Genomic DNA, 14478 nt, shown 5'->3' with positions numbered 1-14478 from the left:
GTGGTAATTTGTGATGGACTAGTTGGAGCACCCCTGCAGGGTTAAATCTTTCGGAAAGCCATGCCCGCGGTTATGTGGCAACGTGGAAACTTTGTTTAACACTGGTTCTAGATAACTTGAAGTTAACTTAATTAAAATATGCCAACTGTGTGCGTAACCGTGACTGTCTCTTTCGTGAGTTCCTTCTCCGATCGAGGACACGGTGGGGTTATGTCTGACGTAGGTAGGTGTTCAGGATCATTCATGTGATCATCCGTAGTTCACGTCCGTTATGCGTAGATCATCCCCCTCTTATTTCTTGTACTCGTAAGTTTAGCCACCAAATATATGCTTAGTCGTTGTTGCAACCTCACCACTTAACCATGTCTCACCCATTAAGCTTTGCTAGTCTTGATACCTTTGGAAATGAGATTGCTGAGTCCCCTGTGGCTCACAGATTACTACAACACGAGTTGCAGGTACAGGTAAAGGTTACTTGACGCGAGCGCGTTGATTGTTCATTTGGAGTTGCTTCTTCTTCTTCTTCTTCTTCATCGAGCTAGGATGGGTTCCAAGCTGGCAACCTGGGATAGCAAGGATGGACGTCGTTCTTCTTTTCTCATTTGTTTTCGTCCATAGTCAGACCTTGCTCTTTCTCTTGATGTTTATGTATCATACTGATGTGACTCTGATGTAGCTTGTGGCGAGTGTAAGCCAATTCTATATATATATATATCTCTTCTTTTTAGTACATGTACTTGTGACGATATCCATTCTTGCGACACGACGAGATGCGCTTCTATCCCTGACAAGGCCCCCATGCCAAATTGAGGATAGGGTCGCATCTTGGGCGTGAAAAGCTTCAAGTCTAGCAAAAGGTGCAAAAGTTTCATCGAAGTCATTTCCTTCAACCTGTGTGTAGCCTTGGGCTACAAGCCATGGCTTGTTCCTCACAACCTGACCATCCTCATCTTTCTTGTTTCGATAGATCCACTTGGTGCCGATGATATTGTGTTTGCGAGGATATGGTCTTTTGACGAGTTCCCACACGTCATTTAGCTTGAACTGAAGAAGTTCATCTTGCATGGCTTGAATCCACTCAGGTTCCATGAAGGCTTCAACAACTTTTGAGGGTTCTGTGATAGACAAAAACGAGGAATGCCCACAAAAGTTAACTAAATGTGAAGCTTTTGAGCGAGTGAGAGGACTTGGTGCGTTGATGTCATCGAGGATTTTGTCAAGTTCTACTTCATTTGCAATCCTCGGATGAGTTGGTTGAAGACTTTAGTTGGGCTGAGTAATTTGATATGTAGCATTTTCCTCAGGTGCACCAGTTTGAATTTCCTTAGTGTTGGGGACGACTTCTTCAACAAGGGGTTGTTCCTCGGTAGGAATGATATCTTCAGTTACCTTGAGCTTGATGGCTTCCTCATGAGGTAATTTATCTGGCACAGGAGGCAGTTGCTCTCTTTGCGAGCCATTAGTTTCACTGAACTGCACATCTATAGTTTCAACAACCTTGTTGTGATAGGTGTTGAAGACTCTGTACGTGTGCGAGTCCTTTCCGTAACCAAGCATAAAACCCTCAGGTGCTTTAGGTGCAAACTTTGAGCTATGGTGAGGATCTCTAATCCAGCATCTTGCACCGAAGAGTTTGAAATAACTTACATTGGGATTCTTATCTGTGAGGAGTTCATATGAGGTTTTCTTGAGGAATTTGTGAATATATACCCGGTTGATGATGTGGCAAGCAATGTTGATTGCTTCAGGCCAGAAGCGACGAGGAGTCTGATATTCTTCAAGCATAGTCCGTGCCATTTCAACCAGAGTCCTGTTCTTGCATTCAACGACGCCATTCTGTTGAGGAGTATAAGGAGCTGATAATTTGTGAGTAATACCAAGTTCATCAAGATAATCATCAAGACCAGTGTTTTTGAATTCTGTCCCATTATCACTCCTGATGTGTTTGATCTTGACGCCGAAGTTCTTCGAGGCCCTTGAGGAAAATCGTTTGAAGACTTTGTGCACTTCAGTTTTATACAAAATGATGTGTACCCAAGTATAGCGAGAATAGTCATCAACGATGACAAAGCCATATAAAGATGTTGCATTGGTTAGAGTAGCATAATGAGTAGGTCCAAACAGATCCATGTGAAGCAATTCAAACATGCGAGTAGTAGGCATGATAGTCTTCGGGGGGTGTTTGGATCTGGTAATCTTTCCAGATTCACAAGCACCACATAGATGGTCCTTGAGGAATTTGACAGATTCGGTGCCAATTGCATGCTTCTTCTTTGCTAGCGTGTGAAAATTCCTCATGCATGCATTACCCAATCCACAATGCCATATCCAGCCTTCTGAGGGTTTTTCTAGTAAGCATGTAGCTGGTTGAGGACCTGTGGGAAAGTCAACAATGTACAAATCTCCTCTCCTAAAGCCTTCGAAGACTTTGGATTTTTCAGATTCCATGATGACTACGCATATATATTTTCCAAAGATGACAATCATATCAAGATCACAAAGCATTGAGACTGACATGAGGTTAAACCCAAGGGATTCGACAAGCATGACTTTGTCCATGTGCGTGTCCTTGGAGATAGTCACTTTGCCAAGTCCCAATACCTTGCTTTTACCTTTGTGAGCGTAAATGATTTGCTTCAGTGGCGATGGAGTCAATGGCATATTCATTAACAAGCTTTTATCATGAGTCATGTGATTTGTGCAACTACTGTTAAGAACCTATTTTGTATTCTTGGGTTTGTCATCCTTCAGATGAATTAGTACAACTTACCATCTCATATGCTTCAGACTTGAAGAATATGATTTCAATTTCATCAGATAAGAAATTCATCATAAACAGTAAATTTGAGGACGTGTGAAATGTTATTATTTCATCAAGTTTAGCTTGCGTCCAATCAAGCAATTTCCTCAGGTCTTGAGCAAATTCTTTAGATGATGACTTTCATCTGGAGACCTGACCTGCAGAAGTGATTAGGTCAATTTCTTCACCACCTACATGTGAAGGGATGGCAAAGAGTTCATCATCCTGCGAGCACCATATGAGAAAGGCAACATTGAAGCTAATGCACTTCTTTTCACAGTAAGGGGGTTAGAATACTCAAATGAATAGGCAGAGAAATTCTTTGAGGACTTATGAACATAATGATTTGAGGAATAACGCTCAGATTCATGTCCCTTGTAGTTTCCCTGCATATCAGAAGTATTAGCGCGAGTACGAGCATAATATTGACCGTTTGAGGAATTTGATCCTCGTGAAGACTTTGGTCCACCTGAGGAAATTGATATGGGTTTCTCATTCTTCAGAGGTCGTGTCATGAGAACATTCACGTGAAGATTTTCCAAGCAACTTTTGGGGACCCAGATTTTCCTGAGGGGTGGTCCATTCCTGCATTTAGTTCCAACATATCGAGTAAATACTTCACCAGATTGATTTTTGAACAGTTTATAGTTGGAGTCGAATGACTCATCTGAGGAATAGGATGTGTCACATGCAAAGGTTATTAGAGTGGATGGATCAATGGGAGGGCCTTTAGCAGCAACCCATGAGGTTTTGGGGTACTGCTCAGGTTTCCAGTATGATCCATCGGCATTCAATTTCATCTCAAAGGCAATGCCTTCTTTCCTCGGGTTCCTGTTCAGAATCTTCTTTTTGAGCACATCGCAAAGGGTTTGATGCCCTTTGAGAATTTTGTATATGTATGTCACATACAATTCCTTCAACCCTGCACTTTTGTCAGTAGCATTTGTGGTTTCTTCAAGTGAAGAATTTGATACCACAGGGACAGTTGAAAAATTTGTAGCGATAGAAGCATTTGATGATTCTGGTGAAGAATTAGCAGTTTCATGATCGATGCATTTCAAACATGGTGGAATGAATTCAACCTGAGCGGTACGGGTCTGTTCAGCAAGCAATGAATCATGTTCCATTTCAAGATCATCATGAGACATTCTTAACTTCTCAAGATCAAGTTTCCTTTGAAAAAAATCATAGGAAAGTTTCTCATGATCATTCAAGAGTGTGCCATAATGATCTTGAAGACTATCAAATCTATACTGAAGACTTTTCACATCTTCAGTGAGGACTTGAGTACGATTCATTTCATCGTTCAATAGATCATCCCTTCTGTCTAGTAGTTTTTGAAGCTTTTCAATGGCACTTTGTTGCTTAGTGGCAATGTTGGCAAGTTTATAGTAACTGGTTTTTGATAATCATGAGGTTCACAGTCACTAGAATCAGAGGAGGAAGTATGGTTTGGTACCTTTGAACCTTTTGCCATGAAGCAATAGGTTGGAGCAAAGTCATCAGCATTTTCATCAGTGTAGATAGCGTTGTCATTTTATTCAAGGTTGAAGATTGACTTGCTGACGAATGTGGTAGCCAGTGTAAGACTAGCCACACTAGACTTTGAATCCTCTTTAGAACCTTCTTCTTCATCCCATTCCTCACATTCTTCTTCAGAATCCATTTCCTTGCCAATGAGTGCCCGAGCCTTTCCGAAACTGGTCTTCTTGTGGGATGAGTACTTTGAAGATGAGGATTTTGAAGATTTCTTATTTTTCTTCGAGTCATCAGAACTTTCATCCTTGTATTTCTTATTCCTTGATTCCTTCACCCAGCGAGGACAGTCCGCTATGTAGTGACCAGATTTCTTGCATTTGGGGCAGGTTGTTTTCTTGTAGTCCTCAGATTAAGATTCAGATGTCCTCATATGTCTTCTTGAAGATCTACCAAACTGGCCATGCTTTGCGAACTTGTGGAATTTCCTCACGAGCATTGCAAGTTCATGTCCAAGTTCTTCAGGATCACCAATGCTGCAATCCGAGTCTTCTTCTTTAGATGAGGAAATAGCCTTAGCCTTCAGTGCACGAGGTCTTGAGTAGCTTGGTCCATATAGATATATCTTTTCTTCTTGCTGGAATTCATGAGTATTGAGTCTCTCGAGTATATCAGCAGGATCAAGCATTTTGTAGTCTCTTCGTTCTTGAATCATCAGAACGAGTGTGTCAAATGATGGATCAAGAGATCTTAGCAGTTTGTTCACAACTTCATGGTCGGTGATGTCTCTAGCATCGAGTGCTTGTAGTTCATTTGAGGTGTGAGTGAGGCGATCAAAGGTATCTTGGCAGCTTTCATTGTCAAGCCTCTTGAAGCGATTGAAGAGATTGCGAAGAACATCGACACGAGAGTCATGCTGTGTTGAGACTCTCTCATTGACTTTGGACAGCCTATCCCAGATAAGCTTAGTTGTTCCCAAAGCACTCACTCTGCCATACTGACCTTTTCTCAGATGGTCACATATGATATTCTTCGCTTGCGAGTCAAGTTGCTTGAACTTATTCACATCGGTGGCAGAGATAGTAGCAGTGATGGAGGGAACACCATGTTCCACAATATATCAGAGATCATTGTCAATAGCTTGAATATGCATCTGCATCTTGGTCTTCCAGTAGGGAATGTCATTTCCTTCGAAGGTGGGACATATTGCCGTAACCTTGATCATACCTGCGATCGACATGAGTAAAACTCCAGGTGGTTAAACCAAAATCACACAGAACAAGGGGGTACCTTGCTGTGATACCAATCGACTAGAGGGGGTGAATAGGAGATTTTTAGAATTTCATCACTGAGGAAATTCCTTGTGAGGAAAGTCGTTAGTTATGAACTTAGTGCAGAGGAAATAGTACATGATCTGGAGTGAAAAAACGACTATAGCAAAGTACTCGATGAAATTTAAGAGATTCGGTTTGCACTGCTCGCAAGTACAGAGTAAGCCGAAGAAGATTAACTCAAGTGAAGAATTAGAGGTTGAGGAAATTCAGAGAAAGTCTTCAGTCAAATTCTTCAAACATCACAGATGAAAGTCTTCAACATACAATTGAGGAAATGAAAGAGTTGAAGAAATAGAACCCGTATCTCGATGAAGACAGTTGTTGATGACCCAGTTCCAACTACTGTGATACTTGTACGTCTAGTTTGGAGCAGCTTGGTATTGAAACCAACAGGACACACAGTCCCTACCGTATTCTCCTTGAGCTAAGGACACACAGCCCTTGCCCAACACTCATGGTAAGTCTTCAGGGTAGACTTACAAACCCTCACAAACTCGCTCACCCGACGATCCACAATTGACTACTGGATGCTCTAGACCATGACGCCTAACCGTTTGGAGGATGCACAATCCTCAAAGGTACCAGGCTTTAGTTCCACACAAGAACAACTTCTTCAGTGATGCTCAATCACTTGGTTTTTGGTTTGGGGTTTGGTGTTTGGGGTATTTCCTCACTTGATGATTTTCTCTCGAAGACTGTGAGAAATTTGGGTTTCTCTAAATGACAAGTGTCAGTTTCTCTTGGAGCAGCCATCCCGCAAGTGGTTGTGGGGGCAACTATTTATAGTCTGGGAGCATCCTGACATGATTTGACATAAATGCCCTTTAATAATGTGACCGTTGGGTGGATAAGATCAGTGAGGTGGCGCGTGTCGCGACAACGGTCAGAACTTTCAACTGTGAAAGTCCTCAGGTCTCTCATATTCTTCACTTTGAGGCTTTGGTAGATTTAGGGCTTGTGTTGAGCATCATGAGGAAATATATTCCGTAGTTTTACCTCGACCCCCTTTAACACTACAGTGTTCCTATGACTCAAGTATGAAGAAAATGAAACACAATGAGTAAATCTTCACGCTTCAAAGTCTCCAGAGTGTTTTCTTCAGGACACGACGAATTCCTCATCTTCAATATCTTCATGAGGAATATCAGTTTCTTCGCAAATTCTTCGGGATCAAAGTCTTCAAGGAAGGACCAAAGTCTTCACCCGAAGACATGCATTTTTAAGGGTCGATAGTTACTGTATAACTCAAATTCCTCAGTGACTTATAGAGCCTGTGTACACTCACAAACATATTAGTCTCTTAACCTATAAGTCTTCAATCCACCAAAATCAATAAGGGGCACTAGATGCACTTACAACCAAAGAGATAGAAAACCAACAATACATAGGAAAAACTCCACATAAATACGTGCATATAGATATGATATTGAATTCCATGCACACTTTAGCCAATTTATGACAAGGTGGAGTTTCCCCTATATATTGGGTCAAGAAAAGAAAGCATTCAAAAGAAACTATATATAAAGTAAAAAATGCATGCTCAAGGATTTCAAAAATCAAATCAACATATAGTTGATAAGACACCAAAAGACAAGGTATCAAGTGAGAATAAAATACCAAACGAAAAAATATCACTTGAAGGATATCAATTAAAAAGATACATCAAGGAATGAGATATCCATTGGCACATACCAAATAAAAGGAAACAAGATACCAAGAGAAGGAAAACAAACACGAGGTATCTATTTCCCAAAAGAGATCAATGTTCCAAACAAAACAAACCCTTGACAAATTTTTATGATGTCAGAAAGCATCATAAAGAGCAAGACTTGCCTCCCATCAATACACACTTGATGGGGACCAAAGGATTTTATGATAAACGCATAAAGAGAGTGTTCCGAAGAAAATAGGATAACTCCCCCAAGAGATGTGCATTATATATAATTTGCATTTGAATACAAAATGCGCAAGATGGGATCTTTACTTTCTCTATATCTATAGAAACACTAGACATGTTGAAAAAGATCCACAAGAGGCAAGGAAGACAAACTACACACAAATTCCAATGTAAAGATGATTAGCAATTTCTACCACATGAAGAGAATACCAATTGTCAAAGGACAAGAAGTGTTAGGAAATAATTCCCATTGGTAGGTTTCAAATATATCCAACATCGTCTTTACCCCAAAAACACAAGCAAATGACACTTATAGAGCTAACATGCCACCTAGGAACAAGATAATTTACAATATCAACACCAAGTTGGAGTATCTCAAATATACACGTTTTCTAGGCTTGTAATATGCACATAGCATATTAATCCCCCGTAATGTGATAACCTCAACATTGTTAACAAGTAGCAAATAAAATCCAACAAGAGACAATTAACGGAGCATTTAGAATTTGAATTTCTCATCAGTAGGACATACCACATAGAGACTAGATAAACTTGTAATATCAATACTAAGTGATATTATCATGTATAAACATTTATAGGATTGTGAGGTGCGCAAAGATCATCACTCCGCGAAAATGGGATAATCCATTAATCTCTCAAAAGGGCCAACAAAGATACAAACAAGATGCAAAAAGGCTCAATAGAAGACTCAAATGTACATGATGTGCGAACCAACATACACATACTTGATTAATCAAGATAAGCAAGTTGGAAGCACAAAATGTATAAGCACATGCAAGGTACAAAACCACAACATGCGAAGGAGAAAATAACTAACAATGTAAACAATTTAAGTACAAGTTACCATAAGGAGTCATATTGGATAAAAGGTAGAAACTCGATAATCCAAATGACTTGGCTTGAGACAAGATGAAAGATGAAGACCCCTTAATTCTTCATTATGTAGCCAAGTATCCAGTGTCCTCCACCATCACCAATTGATCAAGTTTGAGCTTGTTGGTCCCCAACCAAGTTGGGTCCTAAGAGGTTAGTCACAATAGGCTTGGCAACCCAAATGGTACTTTTCTTGACACCACTTTGAGTACCGACATACTTGGAAAACACATTGCTGACCTTATCCTTCCCAAGAGAATAGATATCATAAATAATTATTGGGTTGGATAATCTACCTCTCGTGTAAGAAGAAGCGAAGTGACCCTTCTCATGACATAAGTAGCAACATCTACCCTTTACTTTCTCCCCAATTGATTTATCAACTTGAGGAGTGTTGTCTTGGATCTTCTTGCGAAGAGGCCTTTCTTCAACTTGTAGTTGAGTATTTGATTGAACTTGTGGTCGCTTTCCTTGTTGCTTGTGACTTTGGGGCTTCTTCTTTAATGGGCAAGATCTAACATGGCTTCAATTTTGCACTTGAAGCAAACAATCTTGGCCAAATTCTTGACTTGTTTTTTACCCTTCTTCTTGAAGCTTTTGGACTTCTTCTTGTTTTTGGAGTTGAATCCAATTCCACCTTTGTCATTTGGGGAATTTTGCCCACACAAGATATTGTTGAGTGTGGACATCCCTTCATGACTCTTTTCCAAGTCTTTCTTAAAAGAAGTGACTTGGGCCTTGAGCTCTTTGATTTCCCCTACACGGTTAGTATCAACACAAGTACTAGAGGAAGTATAAGCTTCATTGTTAGAGCAACATGGCAAGGAAAGTAATTCATCACAAGATGTAGCAACATTGCGAGTAGATGAATTACGAGGACTAGCACATGGCAATATAGCATTTTGACTAGAAGTAGTGCTACTGTCCACATGAGGATCACGTGATGTTACCTTGGTAGTAATATCCTCATGAGCTAATTTTAGCACATTATGGGATACTAGAAGATCATCATGAGAGCTTGTGAGCATTACATGACTTTCTTCCAATTTCCCATAATTGCTAGATAGTGATACGCCCATTTTGCATCATGCTTTTATATCAATATTTATTGCATTATGGGCTGTTAATACACATTATGGTACAATACTTATGCCATTTCTCTCTTATTTTTCAAGATTTACATGAAGAGGGAGAATGCCGGCAGCTGGAATTCTGGACTGGAAAAGGAGCAAATCTGAGAGACCTATTCTGCACAGCTCCAGAAATCCTGAAAGTTACAGAGAATTGTTTTGGAATATAAAAAAATAATGGGAGAAAGAAATAACAGAGGGGACCGACGAGGAGGTCACAAGCTAGGGGGCACGATCTACCCCCCTAGCTGTGCCCTGCAGGCTTGTGGGCCCCCTGGCAGGCCTCCAGTGCCCATCTTCTGCTATATGAAGGGTTTTGACCTAGAAAAAATCATATCAGACCTTTCGGGATGAGTCGTCACTGTCTCGAGGTGTAACTTCGACAGAACCAATCTAGAGCTCCAGCGGAGCTATTCCACCGGGGAAACTTCCCTCCCGGAGGGGGAAATCGAAGCCATCGTCATCACCAACGATCCTCTCATCGAGAGGGGGTCAATCTCCATCAACATCTTCATCATCACCATCTCCTAACCAAACCCTAGTTCATATCTTATATCCAATCTTTGTCTCAAACCTCAGATTTGTACCTGTGGGTTGCTAGTATTGTTGATTACTCCATGTAGTTGATGCTAGTTGGTTTATTTGGTGGAAGATTATACGTTCAGATCCTTAATGATTATTAATACTCCTCTGATTATGAACATTAATATGCTTTGTGAGTAGTTACGTTTGTTCCCGAGGACATGTGATAAGTCTTGTTATAATTAATCATGTGAATTTGGCATTCGTTCAATATTTTGATAAGATATATGTTGTGTCTCCTCTAGTGGTGCCATGTGAACGTCGACTACATGTCACTTCACCATTATTTGGGCCTAGAGGAAGGCATTGGGAAGTAATAAGTAGATGATGGGTTGCTAGAGTGGCAGAAGCCTAAACTCTAGCTTATGTGTTGCTTCGTAAGGGGCTGATTTGGATCCATATGTTTAATGCTATGGTTAGATTTATCTTAATTATTTTTTCATAGTTGCGGATGCTTGCGAGAGAGGTTAATCATAAGTGGGACATTTGTTTAAGTACGGGCATCACCTAAGCACCGATCCATCTACATATCAAATTATCAAAGTAAGAAACATGAATCATATGAGCGTGACGAAAACTAGCTTGACATAAATTCCCATGTCCACGGGAGCATTTCTTTATATAAGAGTTTGTTCAGGCTTTTCCTTTGCTACAAAAAGGATTGGGACACCTTGCTGCACCATTGTTACATTTTTTACTTTCTACCCGTTACGAATTACCTTATCACAAAACTATATGTCACCGATAATTTCAATGCTTGCAGAGAATACCTTACTGAAAACCGCTTGTCATTCCTTCTGCTCCTCGTTGGGTTCAACACTCTTACTTATTGAAAGGACTAAGATAGATCCCCTACACTTATGGATCATCAAGACTCTTTTCTGGCGCCGTTGCTAGGGAGTGAAGCGCCTTTAGTAAGTGGAACTTGGTAAGGAAAAATTTATATAGTGTGCTGAAATTTACTGTCACATGTCACCATGGAAAATAATCCTTTGACGGGCTTGTTTGGGGTATCTTCACCCTGACCGGAAGAACAAAGAGATGCTCCTCAACCTGCCGCACCTACTGAAAATATTTATTATGAAATCCCTTCGGGTATGATAGAAAAACTGCTAGCTAATGCTTATGCAGGTGATGGAACACTACATCGTGATTTGCATATAATCTATGTGGATGAAGTTTGTGGATTATTTGAGCTTGTAGGTCTGCCCGAGGATGATGTCAAGAAGAAGGTATTTCCTTTATCTTTGAATGAAAAGGCGTTGACACAGTATAGGCTATGTGATGATATTGGATCATGGAACTACAACCGATTGAAATTGGAATTTCATCAGAAGTTTTATCCTATGCATTTGGTTCAGCGTGATCAGAATTATATTTATAATTTTTGGCCTCGTGAAGGAGAAATAATCGCTCAAGCTTGGAGGAGGCATAAGTCAATGTTATATTCATTCCCCAATCATGAGCTCCCGAGGGAAATTATTATTCAGAATTTTTATGCTCGGCTCTCTCATAATGATCAATCCATGTTCGACACTTCTTGTGTTGGTTCCTTTATGAAGAAAGATATTGAATTCAAATGGGACTTATTGGAAAGAATTAAACGCAACTCTGAAGATTGGGAACTCGAGAAGGTAATGAGTCAGGTATAAGCCTTAAGTTCGATTGCGTTAAATCCTATAGAGACACCGATGCTTTTCGTGATTTTAGCACTAAATATGAACTTGACTCTGAGGTAGTAGCTTCATTTTCTAAATCTTTTGCTACTCATGTCGATCTCCACAAAGAGAAGTGGTATAAATATAATCCTCCCATTGAAATTAAAGTGGTTGAACCAATTAAAGTTGAAGAAGAAACTACTATTTATACTGCTGATCATGTTATTCCTACTGCTTATATTGAGAAACCACCCTTTCCTGTTAGGATAAAGGAACATGCTAAAGCTTCAACTGTGGTTCGTAAGAGTTGTACTAGAACACCATACCTCCTGAACAAATTAAAGTTGAACCTAATATTGCTATGGTTAAAGATCTCTTGGTTGATAATATTGATGGGCATGTCGTTCACTTCTGTGATGAAACCGCTAGAATTGCTAGACCTCATACTAAGGGTAAACATAGACATATTGTGGGGCTGCGTGTTGTTTCTATTAAAATAGGAGATCACTGATATCATGGCTTATGTGATGTGGGTGCTAGTGTGAGTGCAATTATATTTACCTTATACAAAGAAATTATGAATGATATTGCACCAGCCAAATTAGAGGAAATTTATGTTACCATCAAGCTTGCTAATAGAGATACTATTTCACCAATTGGGATTGTTAGAGATGTTGAAGTTTTGAGTGGGAAAATAAAGTATCCTACTGATTTTCTTGTTCTTGGTTCCCCAAAAGATTATTTTTGTCCCATTATATTCGGTAGACCCTTCTTGAATACTGTTAATTCTAAGATTGATTGTGAAAAAGGAATGGTTACTATAAGTTTTGGGATGCATCTCATGAGTTCAATTTCTCTAAATTTCATAGACAACCCCATGACAAAGAATTTCCTAGTAAAGATGAAATTATTGGTCTCTCTTCTATCGATGTGCCTCCTACCGATCCCTTAGAACAATATTTGCTAGACCATGAAAATGATATGCATATGAATGAAATGAATGAAATAGATAAGATTTTCTTTGATCACCAGCCTATTCTGAAACACAACCTACCTGTTAAAATACTTGGGGATCCTCCTCCACCCAAGGGTGATCCCGTGTTTGAGCTTAAACAATTAGCTGATACTCTGAACTATGCTTATCTTGATGAAAAATAGATATATCCTGTTACTATTAGTGCTAACCTTTCAGAGCATGAAGAAAAGAGATTACTGAAAACTCTAAGGAAGCACCATGCCACTATTGGATATACTCTTGATGATCTTAAGGGCACTAGTCCCACTCTATGTCAGCACAAAATCAATATGGAGCCTGATGCTAAACCAGTTGTTGATCACCAACGATGATTAAATCCTAAAATGAAGGAAGTGGTAAGAAATGAAATACTAAAGCTTCTGCGGCAGTTATAATTTATCCTATTGCTCATAGTAGATGGGTTAGTCCCATTCATTGTGTCGCTAAAAAGGGAGGTATTACCGTTGTTCCTAATGATAAAAACAAATTGATCCCGCAAAGAATTGTTACAGGATATAGAATGGTAATTGATTTCAGGAAATTAAATAAGGCTACTAGGAAAGGTCATTACCCGCTACCTTATATTGATCAAATGCTAGAAATACTATCCAAACATGCACATTTTTTTGCTTTCTAGATGGTTATTCTGGCTTCTCTCAAATACATGTATCAAAAGAGGATCAAGAGAAGACCACTTTTACTTGCCCTTTCGATACCTTTGCTTATAGACGTATGCCTTTTGGTTTATGCAATGCACCTGCTACCTTTCAAAGATGTATGATGGCTATATTCTCTGACGTTTGTGAAAAATTTGTTGAGGTCTTCATGGATGATTTTTCCGTTTACGGAACTTCTTTTGATAATTGCTTGAGCAACCTTGATCGAGTTTTGCAGAGATGTGAAGAAACTAATCTTGTCTTGAATTGGGATAAGTGTCACTTTATGGTTAATGAAGGCATCATGTTGGGACACAAAATCTCCAAAAGAGGCATTGAAGTTGACAAAGCTAAAGCTGATGCTATTGAAAAAATGTCGTGTCCAGCAGATATCAAAGGTATAAGAAGTTTCCTTGGTCATGTTCGTTTCTATAGGAGATTTATTGAAGACTTCTCTAAAATTTCTAAGCCTCTCACTAATCTTTTGCAAAAGGATGCCTCCTTTGTTTTTGATGATGATTGTCTAGAAGCATTTGAAATTCTTAAGAAAGTCTTCATCACTACACCTGTTGTTCAACCACCTGATTGGAACCTACCCTTTGAAATTATGTGTGATGCTAGTGATTATGATGTTGGTGCTGTTCTAGTACAAAGAGTTGATAAGAAATTAAATGTCATCCATTATGCTAGCAAAACTCTAGACAGTGCTCAAAGAAACTACGCTACCACTGAAAAGGAATTTTTAGCACTTGTGTTTGCTTGCGATAAGTTTAGACCTTATATTGTTGATTCCAAAGTAACTGTTCACACTGATCACGCTGATATTAACTACCTTATGGAAAAGAACGATGCTAAACCAAGACTTATTAGCTGGGTTCTTCTTCTACAAGAATTTGATTTGCATATTATTGACAGAAAGGGCCCGTAGCATATAACTTGTCTAGATTAGAGAATGTTCTTGATGACCCACTACCTATTGATGATAGCTTTCCTGATGAACAATTAGCTGACATAAATGATTCACGCAATGCTCCTT

This window comes from Hordeum vulgare, chromosome 1H (genome assembly GCF_904849725.1).
Source record: "Hordeum vulgare subsp. vulgare chromosome 1H, MorexV3_pseudomolecules_assembly, whole genome shotgun sequence".
Lineage (NCBI taxonomy): Eukaryota > Viridiplantae > Streptophyta > Magnoliopsida > Poales > Poaceae > Hordeum > Hordeum vulgare.
Note: the sequence above shows the minus strand (reverse complement) of the source record.